Below are 15,192 nucleotides of genomic sequence, written 5' to 3'. Positions count from 1 at the left end.
CCTTGGTGCTTCAGAGTGAGGCAGGGAGAAGGAGAAGGGAGAAAAAGTGGGTTGAAGGGGAATAGGAAGGTGGTGTCAATAATTCGGCCAGCTGTTAGACTGGTCCCACAGGCCAAGTATGCGATTGCTCTCACAAACGTGATGAACAACACACAAGTCAGTAAACAAGGCTAAACTGCTTTACTTACATATAAACAAACTGGGAGCTCTACATCATGGCTCCCTCTCTCTGGCATCACAGCCAGTAAAGAGAAAGAACAAAGGAACAACAGTCCCACGTAAACATCCTGTCTACGTCACTTCCACTCTGTGGGAATGAAAACACATACAGTCATATGATACACAATAACCCTATGACTGCAGACAGGGAATGAATCCTAACAGGTGGGAGGGGGAAGATGAGCAGGAGTGGGGTGAGGGAGCCAGAGCACTATGGCAGGGGTGAATAACCAAAGTTCCCTGCAGATGTTCCATCCAAAATGTTCCGGGTTCCAAGTTCCATCAGCCCTAGCTAAGAGGTAATGGATGATGGAAGCTGTAGTCCAACAACAGTTTCTATTTCTCTATCTTAGGGTGCCAGCACCTGTCTTCTGTAAGTTTATAAGCACTGCATTATTTTCTTCAATAATCATAAGCTATAGATACTGATCAGGATCAATGGTACCAACTGAAGGGCCGCAATTCCCCACCTATGTATTAAAGTGATGTTAGCAGGTTCACCTGTTGTCTTTGTCCATAGAGTTTTCTTGGCAGGGATACTGGAGTGGCTTGCCAATTCCTTCTCCAGGTGGATCACGTTTGGTCAAAACATAACTTCTCTAAGTTATTTAAGCCCCTTCGCCACAACAAGGCAGTGATCCATGAAGGGGATATGGTGCTGGAGGAGACTCTTGAGAGTCCCATGGACTGCAAGAAGATCAAACCTATCCATTCTGAAGGAAATCAGCCCTGAGTGCTCACTGGAAGGACAGATCATGAAGCTGAGGTCTCAATACTTTGGCCACCTCATGAGAAGAGAAGAATCCTTGGAAAAGACCTTGATGTTGGGAAAGATGGAGGGCACTAGGAGAAGGGGGCAACAGAGGACGAGATGGTTGGACAGTGTTCTCGAAGCTACGAACATGAGTCTGACCAAACTGCAGGAGGCAGTGGAAGACAGGAGTGCCTGGCGTTCTCTGGTCCATGGGGTCACGAAGAGTCGGACACGACTAAACGACTAAACAACAGCAGCAGGTTCACCATCCTCAAATTTTATTGCAGCTATGAAGCAGCCATTCCAACAACCCTTCACTAGTTAAGTAGCAGAGAGCTTCTTAGCTTTTCTCACAAGTTTTCGTGTCCAAGGGTTAAATGTAAATGCAGTCTCACCTTTATGTTGGAAGTGCCTCTCTGTTTATAATTAAGCATAAAGCCCTCAGCCCCATCTGTCAACTAGAAAGCTTGTTTGCATATCACCTTAATGGGCAAGAAGGCCTGTTATGTAAATTGGTTGATATCTTAAAGGCACAAGGTTAAAATTCATAAAAGGAGTGTATTAACTACAGCCATTGATGGGGCTCTTGAATTAAAAAGAAATGATATAACCTGAAACAATCATTCACTTGAGTTGAACAAGTCTTAACTCTGGCATATAGAGAGGATGTTGGAGTCTCTGTTCACCAAAACTGTGGTTCATGGTTCCTGATATGAGAGAGGAAGAAAATCCTCTCTGTTCCTCTCCACTTTTTCCAAGTCCACAGTATTCAAATTATGGCACCAGTATTCAAATTCTGGCACCAGATTCCATCTCTGTGTGCCAGAAGCAGTTTCAGAAGAGCCATGCTAAGTGTGATAGTAGTAGGCAAAATGTGCCAAAGATTGTACAATTCCTTACTGGGTAACAACTTTACAAATCTGATGTTACTGCAGATTCAGCTGCTTCGGAGCAGTAACATTTCCAACTGAAGGGGAAATGCTGGATCAGTAAATGAAATCTTTAAAAAGGAACAAAAGCATATGTTTCATGTTATCAGATTGGATTTTCCTCCTGCTGCCTGTTCATAACTAGTATTTCACTTGCATCAGGATTAAATTCCTTTTGTTGCACTGGATGCCTGTCCAAGAGGATTTGACCAAGGAGAAAATACTTGCAAGTAGATGTTTAATTCTGATAAATCATTTTGTTGGAGATGATACATCAGATTCCCCCCAATCGGCTTTCCTTAGCATCATACAGAAGCAAAAGATGTTATCCTATTGAGAATGAAAGCAAGAGAAGCTTTGCATTTCCTGAGCCGTCTCCCTCCCCCAATCATCTCTCATTTGATTTTTCTTTTCTTTTCCTGTGCCAGATGTTGCATTAAGGGCTGTTAAAGCCAAGAGTGTTGAAAGAATGTAGCACATTTAAAGAAATTGCGGTAATGTACTGACTGAAACGGGCTTTGTGCTTTTTCCGTTCTTCAGTTCCTGGTATCAGCGTATTTGCAGGAGATAATGTGGAACCTTCCTTGCATTAAAAGATTGGCATTCACAAGGCAACATGTAACTGTTAGATTACAAAAGATGAAGAAGGGATAAAACTTGGGCAATTCATAAGAACTTTCTTGCTTGGTCAGGCAAACGTCCACCCACATCCAAATTCCCTGGGATGCAAGCAAGGCACAAAGACTCTTCTCTTGTTGTCCAGAAGGAGAATGGGGGGGGGGTCATTCCCATTGGTAAATAGCTCTAGACAAGGTGACATTTTCAGGTGTAGTTTATTTTATTTGTTTTATTAACAACATTTTGCATACTGTCCTGTCACATGAAGATCTCTGCGCAGCTTACTGGAAATTTAAGGATAGAACCAACTCAAAATACAGAGCAAGACATAAAGCCAAGAAATCAAAACAACCCAAATACAACAAGAAAACAAAACCACAAAGTTAAAACACAGATCCTTAAAAAAATAAAATAAAAGAGAGGACCAATTTCGGCTAATTAGGTAAAAGGCCTGGTTTACGCAAAACAGTCACTGCCTGGCGAAAGAACTGCAATGATGGTACCAGGTGAACCTCTCTGGGAAGAAAGCCAACTACCAAAAGGTCATCTCCTGCCTGCCTACAGTGGAGGTACCCAGAATAGGTGATCTTAAGTTTGGGATAGGTACATATGATAGAAGGGTGTCTTCTATTTAACGGATGCTGGAAGTGCAACAGCAGGGATAATTCAGTTTGCTACTTAAAGGTTAATTCTGTTAGTGTTAAAGTCAGCAAGCCAGAGGGATGGGTGGATGTGTTGCTTAGCAACCAGGCAGAGTAACATGATCTTCCGTTCTAGTTACAGGTAGGTAGCCCTGTTGGTCTGCCTTAGTCGAAACAAAATTTAAAAATTCCTTCCAGTAGCAACTTGGTATCTGAAGAAGTGTGCATGCACACAAAGCTCATCCAGGGGTCCCCAAACTAAGGCCCGGGGGCCTGATGCGGCCTGTGCAAGCCAATTGTGTGGCCCCTAACGACCCCCGCCACCCGCTCTTACCGGCACACCACAGTGTGGTTGCCCATCTCCAGGTCAGCGCAGTGCCAGAAATAGCTTGTGCACATGCACACAAGCTATTTCTGGCGCTGCGCAAACCTGGAAGTGCACCGGAAATGGCACCTGCGCATGCGCATAAGCCATTTCTGGTGGCGCCCCACACCAAAAAAAGCAAGTGTTTGCGCGTATGGGAGCGCGTTCCCCGGCCTCTGGCCCGCCGCGCGATCAGCTCGAAGCCAGGTAAGTTTGGGGATCCCTGGCTCATACCAATAACAAACTTAGTTGGTCTCTAAGGTGCTACTGGAAGGAGGTTTTTTTATGATCTTCCGTGAGGCAGCATGTGCTGTGATTGGCTGTGTAGTTTAGAGGGAGTTTTCCTATGTATGTTTAGCTGAATATGTCCCTTCCTGCTACGTACAAAAGCATCACCTAAGAAAGACAAAACCACGCTGTTTAGCCTTCCTAAAATTCTACATTGTTTCTGTTCAGTTTTCTATTTTCACTCTGGATTCCAACTACATTATTTAAGTGATATTCCTAAAAATCTGGTCCCAAATTGTTTAGCACTTTAAAACTAGCACTTTACATTGGACCTGGAAACAGACTAAGAGCTAGTGCATCTATGCACTGTTCCTCCAATGATTTTGTTTTTAAAAAGAAATAAATAAAAATGGTGGCCTTCTGCTAAGTTCCACGTTGTTTGATCACTTTCTTTGATTTTGGAGTGGAACAATATATGAGGCAAACGATTAAGACATTTCCAGCTGTCTACATTTTATAGTTTTGGGTCATTTTACATTTTTTCCTTTCTGCTACTTCTCCTCCTCCAGATTTACTATGGTGGCAAAAAGGTTAATTTCTTTTCTGTTCCTGGATCTGATGATGGATTGTTGCAGAGCACACTTGGAACCAGTTTCCATTCTAAATAATAGGCCCTGGTAGTTCACAAAAATGGACAATGTACTTTTTGTTATCTCTCATGAGGGACGTAAAATTAATGAAGAAGTCAACAGAGAGGTGCTGTTTTGCTCTGTTTCCACCAAACTGCTCCAGAGCCCGTTAGAAATAATATAATCCATTTTCTGCATCTATATGGTATCATTTTGTCAATTAGATCTGCCTAAAATCTGAACCAAGTGCTTCTCTACAAACCTGTCTCAGCAAAATAAACAGAACTCAGATTACTGCTATGGTTTCAGTTTTAGGATTAAAATATCAATTTTGATAGTTTGGAAATATTTTTACTAAAGCATTTTTGATGCTGTCAATCCTCATCTACTGTATTAAAACCATCTTTAGTGCTGTTTGTTGTTTCTGTTGCATGCTTTTGTGTGGTATAAATCTCTCCCCCATCTTTTCCCCATCTTTCCTGAATCAGTCATGTGGGCGATCCAACACAATCAGGGCTGAGAGTTGTTAGGAAACCCCATTCCCCTCACAGATATGCAATTCCCCAAGTTCCCTGGAAAGAGGAATTGATTGTTAAACCACTTTGGAGCTGAGGGGAATAGAGGTCTCCTAACAACTTTCAGCCATGGCTATTCAAAGTGCTATGATACTGCTTTAAATGTATTGTGCAGGTGGGGCCTTAGATTGCATATGCCAGCCAGCTAGCTTTCAGTCTGATTTCTCAGCTGATCCACCTTCAAATATTTCAGAGGTTAGCAAGTATGAATAAATTCACTGCATTAAAAGAGGGCAGATGTACAGTCTGGAAAGCTTTCCAAATCTGGGGTTAACATTATCCATTTAAACCAAAAACAAAAACCCGAGGGAACTCTAGTGTAAGGGGCAGGTGGAAAGATGTGCATTTAAAAAGTGTATCCACCTGCATGAAGGTAACCATACCACCAAGTTTCAAAAGTGTGATTGCACATCTTTTATTATGAAAGCACATTATATCCAGCTTTAAAAGTGGGGAAATAACTCAAATCAACCCTTTTGACCTATGTCTTCCTTTCAGGCATGACAGAGCAGCCTCTTTGATCTTTTCGCCTTTGCTGGTGAACTTCCTCTTCTGTCGTTCCCACCTGCTCAGTTGTGCCCTAGCTGAGCTTCTCAGCTATTCTTTAGGAGGCCAGTGTTGACCCACCTGGGTTCTGCAACCAACTTTGAGAACGTAAGATCCCTGGTGGATGAGGCCAAATGTTCACCTAGTCCAGCACCCTGTTCTCACAGTGGCCAACCAAATGCAAGCAGGACCTGGAGAGACAACCCTCTCCCTACTTCTGGTTCCCAGCAACTGACATTAGAGCAGTGTTTTTCAACCTTTTTTGGGCAAAGGCACACTTGTTTCATGAAAAAAATCACGAGGCACACCACCATTAGAAAATGTTAAAAAAATTAACTCTGTGCCTATATTGACTATATATAAAGTAATTCTCCCATGGCACACCAGGCAACATCTCGCGGCACACTAGTGTGCTGCGGAACAGTGGTTGAAAAACACTGCATTAGAGGCATCCTACTTAAGCATCATAGTTGTAGCTACAGATAGCCTTATTCTTCATGACTGCCTGTTTCAGGCAGGAATCCCTTGGATGTGGTCTGGGTGGGTTTTTTAAAAAAAATCTAAAGAAAGCTTCATCCAGTGGAACACTCTAGCACCCCATGGTCACTTACATGCCAGCCTTTCAGCTTAGCCTCTTTAAGTCCTTGGTTCTACTGTAGCAGCATCCAACTTTTATCTGCTTGGTTCTACTGTAGTAGCACCCACATTTTCTCTAACAATACTCCATTGGGGCCACTCTATAGCAAATCAGGGGGTGCTGCCAGGAAGCTGATGGCAACTTCACTGCGGTTTGGAGCAATTGCACAGCTTTTGTTCTGTTGGGGAATATGTGGCCCTCCAGTTGATGATGGACTTCAAGTTCAACCCGTCCCCAGGTGAGATGGTGGGAGTTGAACCCCAGCAACATCTGGAGGGCCACTAGTTCCCTATCCCTATTGTTTTGTATAATCAGCAAGCTTGGCCATCTCATTGCTTGCTCCTAACTCTAGCTTGTTTATGAACAAACGAAAAAACAGAAGTCCCAATATCTTTGAGGGACTCTTATTTTTTACATCCCTCCAGCTGGAGAAGTGTCCATGTATTCCTGCTGCTCTCCACTTCCTGCAACTTAATCAGCTCCTGATTAACAAAATGACCTCTCTGCTTATTCCTTGACTGTTAAGCTTACTCAGTAGTCTTTGGGTTACTTTGCCAATGCTTTTTGAAAGTCCAAGTATACTATGTTAACCAGACCACCTCTCCCTATATGCTTGTTGACACTCTGAAATTTGTGAGGCAGAACTTGCCCTTGCAGAAGCCATGCTGGCTCTGCTTCAGTAAGGATTGTTCTTCTGTATGCTTATTTTACCTTACTCAAACTCACCAGTAACAATATCTAAGTTTAGAATAGTGTAAAGGCTAAATGACTTCTCTCATTACCATACTTGTCCACCCCCTTTCTCTTCCTATAATTTCAGTCAATTTCCCACTATGGGCCTGCAGGCACAGTATTGCATATTTAAAATGGATCGTGTAGGCCCTTTATAAATAAACTAGAGGAAGATGGTGGTCTCACTATAGAGTTTCTCCCTCTCCCCCTTTCCCCATCCACCATTTCTGGCACAGACTTTGGCCAAGATGTTGTTGGGATGAGAAAACATTGAGGGCAGTTTACGGCCTCAAGTGCCTCTTGAAAGGCGCAAGAGTTGAGAGCTCAGCTCTTCCTCATCACTAGGTAAACAGGCCCTGTACTGTAGGGTACCTTGGGGGAATGAAAAGCATCTTAAAAATGTATAGACCAATGTACAGACAGGGATTGCAATCTGGGTTATAATTAATGACTTCAATGCCTACCCAAGCAAAGACAACCGTATTTCATGCTTCAAGGCTCAAGCTGGTTGCCTGTGAGACATTGGGGGTGGGGGATTTGGAAAGAAGAGAACACATACACCCTTCCCATCTCTTCTTGCTGAGCCAGGTGCAGATGTGTTGTGTTAGAGAATCAGTTTTACCATCCTGAGCACTTCAGAGATTGGCTGGTTTTGCTCAGAGGAGGGAATTCTTGGCTGCATGGATCACTGGTGCTGCACTTGGCAAATTCGGCATTACTTAACAAACACTTGGCTTTTCTGCTCTGTCCATGACTTTGCTAAATGAGGTCCTTTTAATCTAACCTCTGGGAGCAGACTAATTCTGCCTCCTTCACTTGAAGTTGAAGTAAACAGGAATACCCATGCCAAGTAATTTATCCAGAAGCTGTAGGCATTGTTGTGTTACTGGAGCCTCGTTTCCATGCTGGAGTGCTTAAGTTTTGGAATGTTGCTCCAACTTTGATTAAAATAAGCTTCAAACAAGGGAAAGGAGTAGACAGGAGAGGGATGGCTTTCTTTTGATGGAAGACTATGTGAATGACCTATATTTAAAATAAACTTTAAAAGAGAGGAACATATTGCTTGGCTAAAATGTATAGAAAAGAGTAGCTCAATGCCATGCAGCAAAAAGGGCACTGCAGCTAGGATGTGCCACATTAACGAATTTCATTGCAGAAAAGTCTGACAGTGTGTCTGGACACAGTTTACAAGTATCTAAACAGATGAGTTATCAAATATGTAAGTTGGCCTTGCAGCTGAACTTTGCAGCTCAGGGTGCTCCTGTTCAGGGCTCCAGCCAGTCCTGCTCCCATTCAGTTCCATTCTGTTCCCACAGTTTTCCATTCCACACAAACCCTCCCATCAAGTGATCATGTTCAGTTTTCATTGGGCTGTTTTGGGATGTACCCCTGCTCATGCCCCCACTTTAAAGTATGTCTGCTGATACCTCTTCTGCATGGGTGGCACTGTTATGACCACATAAGTATCCACACTTCGGGAGAGTGGTTTTGCTATTGGCATATTACATGTATTCACACAGTGGGAAATAAACAGAAATTGTCAGTTGCCATCAGGTTAAGTTTGCTTCGGTGTGTGTGGACCCAATGAATTCCTCATACGCAGCTCATGTAAACCCACAAAATCAGCTGACCCCAGGGTGATGTCCTCAATTGTTTCTTGATGACAACTCGCATAAGCCCAGGGGCGTAACATGGGGAGGGCCAGGGGGGGCTGTGGCCTTGGGCACAGATTTTTGAAGGAGTGCAAGGGTGCACAACCAGATGCCCCCATAACAGGCTCCCTCAACAAGGCTGGAGCAAGGAGGCAAGCCAAGCCATGGCTGGGCTGGGCTGGGCTGGGCCTTCAGGGTGGCATCTCCTTCTCCTTGTGACCAGCGAAGGGATGCTCAACAGGTGCCCCATCCTTGGGCCACTCAAGAGGGAGGGGGGCACTGCAGCTGCTGCCACTGTCCACCAGAGAGAGGCGAGAGGCTCTGACAGCCTCCTCCTCCTTCACGAGGTCTGCCCTTCTTACCGGGTGGCTTCAAGCCTCTTTCTCCCTCCCTTCATTTTGCCTCATTCTGCACACGCTGCCTGGTCTCCTTCATCTCCTGTCAGACTGCCACAACTCAGTCAGTGGTGAGGTCTTGAGCTTGCACAGCCACCCTCTCTCTGGCACCCTGCCCATGACAACCTGTGCTACTCCACTGCATTAGCCCCAGCCAGCATGGCCAATGGTCAGGGACAATGGGAGTTGTGACCCAATAACATCTCGATGGTGCCATGTTAGGGAGCACCATCTTTGGTGCTTTGGAGGGGTGCAATGCTGATTGGTTGGGTGTAGGAAGGAATCTGGTTATCAATCGTGCATATCACAGACCTTGAAAATCTTGCGTTGTTGCTCCGGTTGACAAATAGAGACATTTGATGCAATGACAGGTGATATAGTGTGCCATATTTCTCTTTCTATTGCTGCTTAAATTGTATATTTAGTGAATTATTTTTGATTGATGATAGCTTTGGAGGTACTCACCAGGGGGAGAAAAAAGATGGCATATTTTAACTATATTAATGGTTTGAGACCTAAGCCGAGCACCATATATTTTTGTAATCCGTCAGGAGCAAAGCTGCAATTTATACAAATGGATTCTGTCTATCTTTAGCCTCAGCAAGTCTGACAAAGAGATGTCACTGGGAGTAATGTTTCTCATCATTCATAGATGCAGAAGCCAGAGGCTACATTTCTTTGATACGAAATCGCTTTGGAGTTTCTTGATTCCTAGAATAATAAAAAATAATGTTGATAATAACAACAGTAACAACAATATCAGTATTTGTTGCCATCAGTTGCCTACGTTGTTTTTCAAGGCAACAGTGAAGCAAAACCCCACCGTCTGTTTTTCAAAAGAGTAAGAAAATCCCCAACCACGTCAATTTGCAAACAGCAGGGGCTGTGCCAATTAAAGGCTGAAAAGCAGGGCAAGGCTTTTGCCTGCAAAGGTTCTGAACGCCTGAGCCTAAAACCTGCAACAACTGAAATGACGGCCTGACAGTCCCTCACAGGGAGAAATACTTGTGGCACTTAGCCGTATGGCGTGTTAGTTCAGTTCCCTTTATGGTACTTTGGTAATGAGGTGTGAAAACTCTACAGAGAAGTGCTGAAGATGAGGCTTGGGTTTTGTTTTTGTTTTTACTTTGCAGAAATGATAAAATAAAATTCTTCTCGTTTGCTCCAGTCTGAGAAGTGCTCAGCCCCAAGGATCACTGGAGGGAAGAGTTTGCACCCGTCAAAAATTAGGGCACAGCTGACCCAGAGATCCTCGTGCGCAGCAGCAGACTACATTTCACACTGCTGCATATAAGGGTCTATGTGTGTGCGTGCCCAGCAACCAGGTCTCTTTCACTGCCAGCTTGGTAGGTGCCAGTTGCAGAAAGAAGGGGCCCCGATTCTGCTTCTACATTATGCTTGCTGACAGATGTAATATGAATAGATCCTGTTCTCGTGTGTGTGTGTGTGTGTGTGTGTGTGTGTGTGTGTGTGTGTGTGTGACTAGGCAAATTATATGAACGGTATGACTTCATGGATAGTATTTTGTCTTGGCTATGAACAGTAACATCTGCAGGGAGGGGGGAAAGCTGAGGGGTAGGGCATACACTTTGCATACCGAAGCATCCATATTTAAGGTTCCCAAAATTTATGCAGACAACTACCCCACTTGTGCGCAGTCCACTCACACACAACCATGTATATCTGCAGCATCAGGAAATGGCAGTTGCAGGTGGTGAAGTGGCGCTGCAGTGCTCACCTGGCCTCCCAGCAGCAGAATTGCTGCTGCTTACCAGGAGGGAGAGTAGAGGGGGCAAGGCAGTCAGGAGACTTGCGCCATGCAAATGAACCAGCAGAAGCCGTGACAATTAAACTGCCCTGAAATTTATCAAAGTTTATAATGTAGCTACAAACCCAGGTGGCGCTGTGGGTTAAACCACAGAGTCTAGGGCTTGCTGATCAGAAGGTCGGCGGTTCAAATCCCTGCAATGGGGTGAGCTTCCGTTGCTTGGTCCCAGCTCCTGCCAACCTAGCAGTTCGAAAGCACATCAAAGTGCAAGTAGATACTGTAAATAGGTACTGCTCTGGCGGGAAGGTAAACGGCGTTTCTGTGTGCTGCTCTGGTTCGCCAGAAGCAGCTTTGTCATGCTGGCCACATGACCCGGAAGCTGTCTGTGGACAAACGCTGGCTCCCTTGGCCTATAGAGCGAGATGAGCGCCGCAACCCCAGAGACGGACACGACTGGACCTGGTGGTCAGGGGCCCCTTTACCTTTACCAGGAGGGAGAGTGGAAGGGGCAAGGCAGTCGGGAGACTTGCACCATGCAAATGAACCAGCAGAAGCCATGACAATTAAACTGCCCTGAAATTTATCAAAGTTTGTAGTGTAGCTACAAACCCAGGTGGCGCTGTGGGTTAAACCACAGAGTCTAGGGCTTGCTGATCAGAAGGTTAGCTCCTGCCAACCTAGCAGTTCGAAAGCACATCAAAGTGCAAGTAGATACAGTGGCACCTCTACTTGCGAATTTAATGCGTTCCGAATGCACGTTTGTAAGTAGAAACAAATTGCAAGTCGAATCCCATAGGAATGCATTGGGAGAAAAAATTCGTAAGTAGAAGCAACCCTATCTAAAAATTCATAAGTAGAAAAAATCCTATCTAAACTGCATCCAAGATGGCGGACAGAGCTCTATTCGTAAGTAGAACCATTCATAAGTAGAGTTATTCGTAAGTAGAGGTACCACTGTAAATAGGTACCGCTCTGGCGGGAAGGGAAACGGTGTTTCCGTGCGCTGCTCTAGTTCGCCAGAAGCAGCTTTGTACCTATTCAGTTCTTCAGTGTCTCTCAAGCATCCTCCCCACCCCACCCCGGCTTGGTTTTCAAGGGGCAACACTCTTGAGATACTGGTTAGCTCAGTTGGTTAGAGTGTGGTACTGATATTGCCAAGGTCATGGGTTCAATCCCCATTGGACTCTTGAGGTCCCTTCCAACTCTACTATTCTATGATTTTATGAGACTAAAGAGAAGGAAACTGATAACCAGTTCCACCCTCTGAGCTGGTTGTAAGAAGGAAGGCTGGCTGAAGGGAAACTGAGGTTGCTGAGGCAGTTCTTTCATGGGCCATCCTCCACTATAAGCATGCATTGATTTCTAGAACATTTCTAGCAATGTGTTGTGGTGCTTTGTTCCCCCCCCCCAACATCAATCTTGTTATAAAATACCACATTCCTACTGGGGGAATTTTTTTGAGTCTTGTTTAAGAGAGTAGCATTGCCCCAATACCTGTTGAGATGCAGATTAGAGACAAGCTTACTCAGACATCACACACCCTATCTGAAAGAAACCAACCAAGCCCGCAAGCAGCTTTCTTTGAACAGAAAGCCTTAGCTGGATGTTCTTTGATTAAAATAACTCTTGACACTGTGAGGAAGGCAGAAGACAGGGGTGAGCACACTCCTCCAAGAGCACCAGCCCTGCCCTTAAGGGGAAGCCCAGGTGGCAGATCATGTAGTCTGCTTGATCCCAGGAATCCTTGAGGATTTCATATGGTCCACATGTTTAAGTGCCTTGATCTAATTTGCAGTTCCTGGGCTAAATACGCAGACCAGAACAATGTCATCCTTCAATTTTCCCACTTCTCTAAATTTTCCTGCTGCTTTTTTGTTGTTGTTGCAAAAACCAAACAAAACAGTTTTAGGTTAATAAATACATACTTGGGGACAAAATGCATGCATGTGTGTTGTGTATGTGAACGTACATACACACAAACAATTTTTGATGCAAACTGTAGATTGATGAAGACTGCATTGGGACAGACTTATGAATGAAGATATGTGAAAGGGAAAGGATTAAGGAACTTAAAATAGACCAGTCTTTCTATCACTGCTTGATATAGGAAGGTTTTTGGGGGCAACCCGCCCGACACCCCCACCCCCAAAAAACTCCTCATGGCGGGTATGCTATTTAAAATCTACCATTATCAGTGCACCCAAGCTGTATAGGAGTTTTTGTACATTTTTATTGGGCCAGAAATAGGAGTCACAATTGTCACCTATTCAGCCTTTTAAAGAAGCCCACAAAAGTTATAGTCATGGGCGGCGGAGCAATGCTAGCCTACTGAAGACAAGAAGAGGTAGAGTGGAGAGCTCCATCTTTCCATCAGCAGCCCACTGAATTTTACATTGGACTTTCCTAGGGGTTTCTGTCCTCTGGTAGAGTTTTGGCTCCTATGCTTGGCACACAGGTGGGTGAGATCCCTCCATCCCTGCTCCGCTATTCCTCTCAGTCACCTTCATGGAATTCCTTGTTGCCTATAGCTAGACAGCACAATGTTGCTTCATGTTTTATGTGCAAAGCTGGTCATCATCTACATCTATTCCAGTGTTTCACAGGTGGAAACAGAGACCTGCTTGTAACTAATGGTGAGCAAATCTGTTAATTCTGGTTTCTCATTTTTAAAACTCTTGAATCCATTTCTCCTCATTCCACACCAATTTTCAGTTCAGCTAAATATACACATTTTTGTAGGCAAATTTGCCTAATATTTCTGCAAACAATTTCCCTTGAGATAATGCATCTTTGTATGTTTTCTCTAAGGTGTGCATTCTTATGCACATTTCAAGCTAATATATGCACATTATTTGGCTGGAGAACCGCATTGCAAAATTCAGAGAAGTGCAAATCTGAAAGGGTATCTGTGTTCCAGGAAGTGAGCATTAGGTAGATTTCCCCTCAGGTGTGAACTGAACTGAATTTCTCCCCCATCCATAACTGTAACACCTATATTCTCATACGAAATGTCACCATCTGATTGCCCAGCCCAGCCCTGACAAACATTAATTACATCCATTTTTATGGGCTGCAGATCATGCAGAGTCAGTGTGTTTATTTTATTATGCAGTCTGTTTATTTATTTAAAAGTTCATCCTAAAGAAAAAGGGTGGATTTTCTTGCTTTGCTGGAGGTCCCCCTCCCTGCAAAGTACCTTCATCTGGTTTGGCATGACAAAGAATTGCTCTCTGAAGGCTTAAGCCCCAATGAAAAGTCTGTTAAAGTGCCTATGGGAGTGTTTAATCTGACTTTGTTTGGGATTTAGAGAGTGAGCATCCTGCTGCTTTGGTTGAGCTGAGCTGAGCTTATCCAAAGAATGCAACATGGAGGTGATATAACTTATCAAGTGCCCAAGTCTCAACTTTGTGGTTTTTGTTTGCTCTAGCCTAAAACATACCTGCAGAGTGCAGAGAGCATGAATAACATCAGCTGCAAATTTGGAATGGTATTCTAATCTAAATGTGCTTTCAGGAAGCCTTAGACCAGAATTATGGATAGATGGGAGTGTTGTTCATTGCAGAGTTGGTTTCAGAAGTTGACATTTTCATAGCTGCCAAGTTTTCCCTTTTCTCGCGAGGAAGCCTATTCAGCATAATGGAAAATCCCTTTTAAAAAGGGATAACTTGGCAGCTATGCATTTTTAGGCACCTGCTGCAGCCCCAAAGGGGGGGGGCTCACTCTGTCCCTAGAGCATTGTCCTCCCAGCTGCTGTACAGAGGAAGGTGCCTTATACAGAGTGAGATCATTGGTCCTTTTAGCTCACCACTGTCATAGCTGCCAAGTCTCCTGCTAAAATGCAGGATCAGCAGCGGTGCGGCACCAGAAGTCGCTTCTACGCATCGGGCTGCGCCGGCACCGGAAGTCGCTTCTACGCATGTCCAGACATGCATAGAAGCGACTTCCGGTGCCATGCTACCCATGTCTGGGCACCGGAAAATGGGCTGCGCCAGGACCCAAAATGGAGCCTTCCTGGCAGGTAAGAAATCCAGGGGATTTACGGGATTTTCCCCAATCCGGGCTGCCAGTGGGAAACGGTTTAAAATATGGGGGTTTCCCGTGAAAAACGGGAGACTTGGCAGCTATGACCACTGTCTACTCTGCCTAGCAGTGGCTCTCCAGGGTTTCAGGTAGAGGGCATTCCCATCCCTACTTGAAGATGTCAGGGATTGAATCTGAGACCTTCTGCCTGCAAAGCAGATACCGTATCACTGAGCTACAGCTCATCATTACAAAAGTCTGCTTGACAGACAAGTGTGAGAGGGCTTTCTCCTGTGTCGTTCCTATAATGTGGAATGCATTCCCTATGGAGCTGTGGTCCAGTTCCCACCCTCTTTTTCTCAGCTTTTAGAAAAGGTGTCAAAACATACACACACTTAAATACCTTTAAAATAAGTATAGTGCTATTGCTGCTGGTGCTAATGTTTCTAACCATGCTTTATTGCCTTGATGTTTATAAGACACCT

This window comes from Zootoca vivipara, chromosome Z2, assembly GCF_965207765.1.
Source record: "Zootoca vivipara chromosome Z2, rZooViv2.hap1.1, whole genome shotgun sequence".
Lineage (NCBI taxonomy): Eukaryota > Metazoa > Chordata > Lepidosauria > Squamata > Lacertidae > Zootoca > Zootoca vivipara.
The sequence above is the reverse complement of the archived record's forward strand: the minus strand, read 5'-3'. Positions refer to the sequence as shown.